Raw genomic sequence first — 7,568 nt, 5'->3', positions numbered from 1 at the left:
TGCGTCTAGATTCAGATAGAAATACAAAGCAGTATAGATATCCAAAGCACATCGGTCCAATCTTATCAAACAAAAGCAATGGTAAGCATGATACTCAAAATTATTAAAATAGGTCCTAGAAGAAGTTCTCTGTGCTCAATGCAAAAGTGACCTTAGTCTATTTGATATCAAATCCTTATTTCAAGTCAAGTCGTCATGCTACCGCGTTTTAAAATGTTCCCGGCCTTAGACACTTACCTGCCACAGGCTTGGTCCATCTCTTCCATTGCATATGATCTCAAAGGATTAGCTCAAGATCAAGAGAATCAGATCATTTATTTCCCCAGTAATCCTTAGTGGGTCTCAAAGGGGTAAATAAAATGTTTCCACTCTCGACATTATTTTTTTTTCATCCCTTTATTTCTTTTCCATATTTTTATTTTGCAATCAAAGCAAAGATTTTTTTTTTCTTTTTTTAGGGATTCAAGATTTTTTCAAAAGAGCTTACATGACTTGAGTTGGTCCAGTAACTAAAATGCAATGGAAGATCACCATGGAAACACTAATACTGATCAAGTCTCATGAATCATGACTAACTTCAGAGATATTTCAACTTCCTATATTAGGCAATAGTGAAGGAGATCCTTAACCTAGGCTGAGTCTCAATTTCCTCAAGATATACTAGCTCACTTCCTACTCTTGAAGATAAGAAAGGACCTAGTTTTAGGGATATCACCTACTAGTATCAATGTCATCATCCTAACAAGAAGCAATGCTAGCATTTTTACAAGAGAACAAACATTTAAAGTGACAATGGTGATTCTTGACATGTTATTTACCATGCATTTCCTAAAGTAAATTTCAAAACAAATTACAGAAATAAATTTCAAAATAAATTTCAAAGTAAAGTTCAAAACAAATGCATAAACAAAATTCAAAACAAAATATAAATTATTTTATTTACACTATACACACTTATTGCTTTCCCACATATTTAAATTTTTCTATCTTTTACCCTGATCTCATTCCGATAGAGGAGGGATGTTTAGAGGCACTATTTCAGGTATTTCATTCCATGGGTTCAAATTCTTTGGGAATAATGAAGATACCGGAGGAAATTCTGATAAATTAGACAATTCTGGTAGTGGGAGGTCGTCGAACCATTCTTTAGTTCTCCTTAGATATGCATGATATTGGTACATATTATCGACTTGCTCCCCAATTCCTGTAACTGTTAGGATCGGTTGGTTCGCTAGAGGGGGGGTGAATAGCATTTTTCGATTCTTCTTGGTTGTTTCTCTGCAAGAGTGTTAGCGGAAGCAAAATATAAAAGAGAAAACAACAAATCAACGCTAACCCGGTTTGTTTACTTGGTATCCACCTCCGCAGAGGTGACTAATCCAAGGATCCACACGCACGCACACACCCGATGCACTATGAATCTTCTCCTTCTCGAAAACCTCGAAGGCGGAGAAACCTTTACAAATCTTTCGATCTCCTCAAATATGATATGAAATAGTGTTCAGGAGGAGAGGAAGAAAGCAGAGAATAGAGAACAAACAAGTTCTCAGAAGAAGCACAAAAGAATGAAAGAATAGCAGAATTCTTGCAAAATCTTGAGTTGTTCTCGCGCAGGCTTCTTTTATAACTCTGCAACATCAGTCGACTGCTGGCAGGGCCAGTCGACTGATGGCTTCAATCGGCAACAAAATCTCGCATTAAAGCGCATTAAATGCTTGCCAATCTTCGCCAACGTTCAAATAGCAGTCGACTGTTCCAAGACCAGTCGACTGGCATCAGTCGACTCACCATACACCAGTCGACTGCCCAGTCGACTCCTGTCTTCCTCTGGCTCGACTGATTTTTCTGTGTGCGTCTGATTTATGAGCAGTCGACTGCTGGCAGGGCCAGTCGACTGGTGAAGCTGAAAAATCACATTTCAGCTTCTCTTGACCTAGACCTCGGCCTTCAAACACCTCCCATAGCCTCATGCCTTCCCTGGATGCTCCATCATCCTTGCACTAGCTTGAGATGCTTCCATCAGCTTCGTCATGTCAAGTCTTTGCCAAGACTACCCACTTGGACTTTTCCTTGCCAAGACTACCCACTTGGACTTTTCCTTGCCAAGACTACCCACTTGGACTTTTCCTTGCCAAGACTTCACACTTGGACTTTTCCTTGCCAAGACTACTGCCAAGACTTCCCACTTGGACTTTTCTTTGCCAAGACTACGCTTGGACTTTCCTGCAAACTTGCATCACACATGTTAGATCACAAGTATTGCCTAACTTTAAACATGGTTTAGCCAAACATTGAAACTCAATGCACTTGGGGCAAAGATTGCACCAACATGGTGCCATCTCCTGGAACAGCAAGAAACAGACTTGTGTAGCCTTATCAACTATAAAAGCTGAATATATGGTATGTTCAGTTGTTGTACAAGAAGCAGTCTGGTTAAGAAGGTTCCTGAAGCATCTGAAGATTGCTGAAGACAGTGAGAGTCCAGTTATTGTCTATTGTGACAGTTAAGCTACGAAAACTTTTTCAAAGGATCCCAAATATCACAACAAGGGCAAGCATATAGCTATCAAATATAATTTTATATAGGATATTATTGCTAAAAAGAAGGTGATTTTTAAGTATATCTCTACGAGAGTTATGCTTGCAGATCTTTTTACTAAGCCAATGACTAGAGAGTCATTCAATGAACATGTAAAGTCTATGGGACTTCGTAGAATGTAACAATATTTTTGACAATCAGATATTGTAATTTGATTGCATAAAAAGTCATAATCTATTCAGTGTATGTGAAGAGTTACATTCTTGAGATAAGATCTCGATGAGCATGTTAGCAGGTAGTGATTGGTCCTCTCACATGGACAATCATCACTATTTATTATGTATGAATAGAGGTAAGACTGGTGCTAATTGTTGGTTTGCAAGGGTGCAAACATAGTCCCACATCTAAAGTACATGGAAAAGATTATGGGGTTAAAAGAATGGAAAGTATCTCCATTGGTATGAGACCTTTTGGGTAGAGCCCAAGAATAAAACCATGAGGGCTTAGGCCCAAAGTTGACAATATCATACTATTGTGGAGATATTTTGATTCCATCGGTTTTAACAAGTGGTATCAGAGCTAGACCGCTCTTCACCGGACTAATCGCCGGATGAGCCATGATCCAAATCTAACCATGTGGTTTGAACCTTAAAAACAAAGGAAGTAGGTACTCCCATGTCTGAATCAAGAGGACCAAACACTAGGTGAGAAGTCCTAGTAGGTCGGGTGGATTGATGCGGTATTTTTGTATGGGATTTTATTTATATACATTTTCCCTTTATTAAATATGTCACTTACACCGATCAAAATTAATTATTTATTTATTTACCAAACCTCTTTATTATCGTCCTAAGTAGTATAGAGAGGTCCGGGTCGTCTCTCTCGGACTCAATGACAGGATGTTATTCTAGACATAATGTATAAAGTCTTATTCAGTTTTATTCATTTATATTTACAAATTCCATTTATTGATATCAATTCCTAGATTACATAGCATACAACAACATACCCACATAGCTAAACCCTAACCTCACATCAGGTATCATTCAACATTCATACATACACTTACAATAATTACAAACCTAATTCCTACAGCATTAATCATACAATACACATCAATCAACATACATAATTTACAAACATGAATTAATCATACAACATGTATTCTATAAATTTTATCAATTACTCTACAAGTGCACATACAATAGAATACAACATTGATTCATTACACTTTATTCATACATGAATCAATTCTATAAAACTATTTACAAGTGATCACACAATTCCTAAGCCGGCTAACAATCTTTCCCACTTGATACATTCAAAACCACTTTGAACATGTTTAACAACATCCTCTACAACAGCCATAACTCAATCCCATATTCCATCCATACACACTCATCAACATCAAAACCCAAATGAATTACATGAAGTAAAGGGTAAAATACCCATTCATTCTTGATAACCACACAACCAATTATGCACACACAGCTCCATTGAACATGATATACAACACCCATACCATTCAATTACTTCATTCAATCACATTCTACACTTCAACAAATCAACAAACAAACTATCCAAACAAACAGAACCAACAACCAAGCAACCAAAATTAGAGTTAGGGTTAATTGTTAGAATTAAGATTAGTAGTTAGTATTAGTGTTAAAATCAGAGTTAAGGATTAGGTTAGCAATGAGAATTAGCAATGAGGATTAGGTTAACAATTAGGGTTAGAACAAATGTTAGAATTAAATGTTAGGAAAGTATTTACAGTGGAAATCTATTTACAATGGAAATGAGGAGGGTTTTCGGTTGAATCAAACAGAAAGAACAATCAACAACAAACAGAAAATAAAGACAGAACATAGAAGAACAGGGAATTCAAGGTTTTCTTCCCTTCCCTCTCCAAATCGGCATAGAACAAAGAAACCTCAGCAACATTGGTGATTTTTGCGCCAACAGGGATGATGACCTCGCCGGAGCTGGACAAATCCGGCGAGGACTGATCGGAGAAGCTAGAATCCGGAGTTAGCCCAGCCCTGCTTCCTGCCGTCCATGAACAGAGAGTCAGAACAAGAACTAAACAGCCTTACCTCGCTTCATCGTTGGAGGAGACGGTCGGAGCTCAGAGCAGAGAGATTTCCACGCGTTCGCAACCACGTCGGCGAGATTCCCACTGCTCGGAACACCGTTGGATGCGGAGGGATAGAGGACTCGCCGGAGCAACCACCCACGGCTTGCTCTCTATTGTGCGGGAGGGACGTCAGCCGCCGGTCGCCGGAGCTGACCACCCTCAGCGACTTTCCGCAGCGGACGGGGACAGGGAGATCTCACTTTCGCAACCACGTCCGTGAGATTATCGCGGTGGCGTCGATGCTCATCATCCTCAGCTGCTGCGCCGCCATGCTCGGGTGCTGACCGGAGGTTGAAGAAGAAGATGGTGGGAGAGGCGGCGGGGCTCGGTGACGAAGAGGAAAAGAAAACGGAGAAGGAAATCGCGAGAGTAACCTAGCTGCGAGCCCCTTGGATCACTGAACCGGAATTCCCTTTTATCCGCCTGCTTGAACCGTGTTGAAATTAAACCGGACCAAAGCTACTGAATCGAACCAAATTGAACCAGCGGCTTGATTGAATCTGAACCGGGTTTGAGCCAAATAGGATTTGGCTGAATCCAATTGTGTTAGGGCTAAATCAGTTTGACTTTAGGCTGAGTGAAGTGGGCCGAATGAGATGGGTTTGGATTTGGGTTGAGTGTGGCTTTTGGCTGAATCAGTTTGAAGGGTTGATTAACCACAATTTGAATCCAATTGAGCTTGATTTTTAACCTGGTTGAATCAAATTGAGTCTGATTTGAGTCCCACTCGAACCAGGATTGATCTTTCTTAAAATTGAACCCTCCAATTATCGATATCTTCATTCTAATTCCTGCAAAATAAATTACAACCAATTAATATCCATAAATTCCCATAAATTAATAAATACAATAAAGATTACAAATTCATCCAAATAAAGAATTAGCCCAAATATCCAATTTATAACATGAAATCTAATCAAACCGGTCCAAAACAACTCTAATTGAATAGGTAAAATTGCCCGTTATCATGGATCGAGAGGCAAAAAGTCTTAGTTGCGACTAGGTGGGAAGTCCTAGTAGGTCGGGTGGACCGAAGGACAAAAAGTCCTAGCTACGGCTAGGTGGAAAGTCCTAATAGGTCGGGTGGACCGAGGGTCAAAAAGTCCTGATGGGTCGAGGATTCAGACATCAAAACGACGTTGTGGGGCCTGTGGTCCTTTGTTTGAGGGGGAGATTATTGGGTTGCAAGGGTGCAAACATAGTCCCATATCTAAAGTACATGGAAAAGATTATGGGGTTAAAAGAATGAAAAGTATCTCCATTGGTATGAGGCCTTTTGGGTAGAGCCCAAGAACAAAACCATGAGGGCTTAAGCCCAAAGTTGACAATATCATACCATTGTGGAAATATTTTGATTCCATCGGTTTTAACACTAATAGTCCAGCTTATGCTGTTGTTGGCTTATGTAGCTGTAAAATTGTTACATTACTATAAGCTGTGGTCGCCTTGATAAGTGAATTAAGATGAGATCATTTAAGGTTTGATGATTGAAGTAAATGATCCCACCATTTACTAAACCTGTTTGTAGCCAGATAAAAATTCATGTGTTGAATTCAGGATTAAACATTGGGAATGTCTTAGTCAAAATCTATACGATATTGATTTGAGATAAACATGCATTCTTTTTTGTAAAGAAAATAACATCGTAGCATGTGATTCATACCACATGTGCTAAGACGACAATAAGGGTAGTAAGAGAATGAATCCCTGCTTCTCTACTATGTGAGCCCTATGAGATTTTATGTTGATCTCAGCAATTGCCTAAAGTGACTATTTAGCTATTTACTTAAAATTTTAATCAGGGTCTGCTATTTTAGAATGTAAACCTATGACTTTGGAATATTCGGTCTATGGAACATGACTAGGAAAGCAACTGATTAAAATGAATGGATTCAAGCTAAAAAGGAAGGTTAAATATATTTACATCAGTTTGAGAATATTCACTGGTCGACCCATTTCTGTTATGTATAGAAATGATTGTAAATATTGTAGATATGGAACATGCTCTTGACGTGATTGTCAAACTGAGGGATTAGAGATGTTCATATTGATGTAAATAAATATTATTTAATCTAGGTAAATAGCAAGACATAATGGGTTCAGGAAAATGGTTATATACCACCAAAAGAGTGATTTATGTATCACTGAAGAACGACTATGTGTCACCTGGATGATGGCTGTGAGCCATCATATAAATGACAATGTCATTAAAAAAGTGGTTATGTACTATTTGAGGAGCAGCTAAGTTAGGTGTAACAATTTTTCTTAGCATCGATCGCTCTATGAGCAGCTATGTAAGGTGTAATAACTTTCTTAGCAATGAATGCTCAATATGCTTGCTGTCGCACGAATCATTTTTCTATGTATGAATTGGTTGTTCTTACAGTCTATGTGACTATGCATTCCGGTTATATTTACTCTATGTGACTAGATACCTCTTAATGGTCTTTGTGACCATTTGCTTTAGTGGCTTCACTTGGATGAGTGGGAGACGTAAGTAGTTTCAGTAACTGCCCACCACCACCACCACCACTATGTTCGCCATGGAGTGCACATTGTGCACTCCATGGAGAACGCAGCCTCTCCCTATTAAAGGGAGAAGAAAGCCCTGAACGAGACACAAAAAACCTACGGAGAGAATTAGAGTTTTCCCTGCGCTCGGGTGTGTGCTCAATGTGTGGTTGCGTCCAAGATCAAAGGCGAGGACAGGCTGCCGGAGGGAAAGGAAGAACACCAAATCGAGGATTTGGTTTGTGGAACATTAGGAGCCTTCCCTTTTGGTGATCATTCCTTCGACACAAGCGATCCCACTCGGAGTTTCTCGCTACAATAGGTACCACCACAAGAAAATCATGAAATAGCGACTGAATTAGCGATGGAAGAATTAATTCT

Source organism: Curcuma longa, chromosome 1 (assembly GCF_044706935.1).
Source record: "Curcuma longa cultivar G26 ecotype Majalengka, Jawa Barat chromosome 1, ITB_CL_G26_1.1, whole genome shotgun sequence".
Lineage (NCBI taxonomy): Eukaryota > Viridiplantae > Streptophyta > Magnoliopsida > Zingiberales > Zingiberaceae > Curcuma > Curcuma longa.
This window is presented reverse-complemented; position numbering follows the sequence as displayed.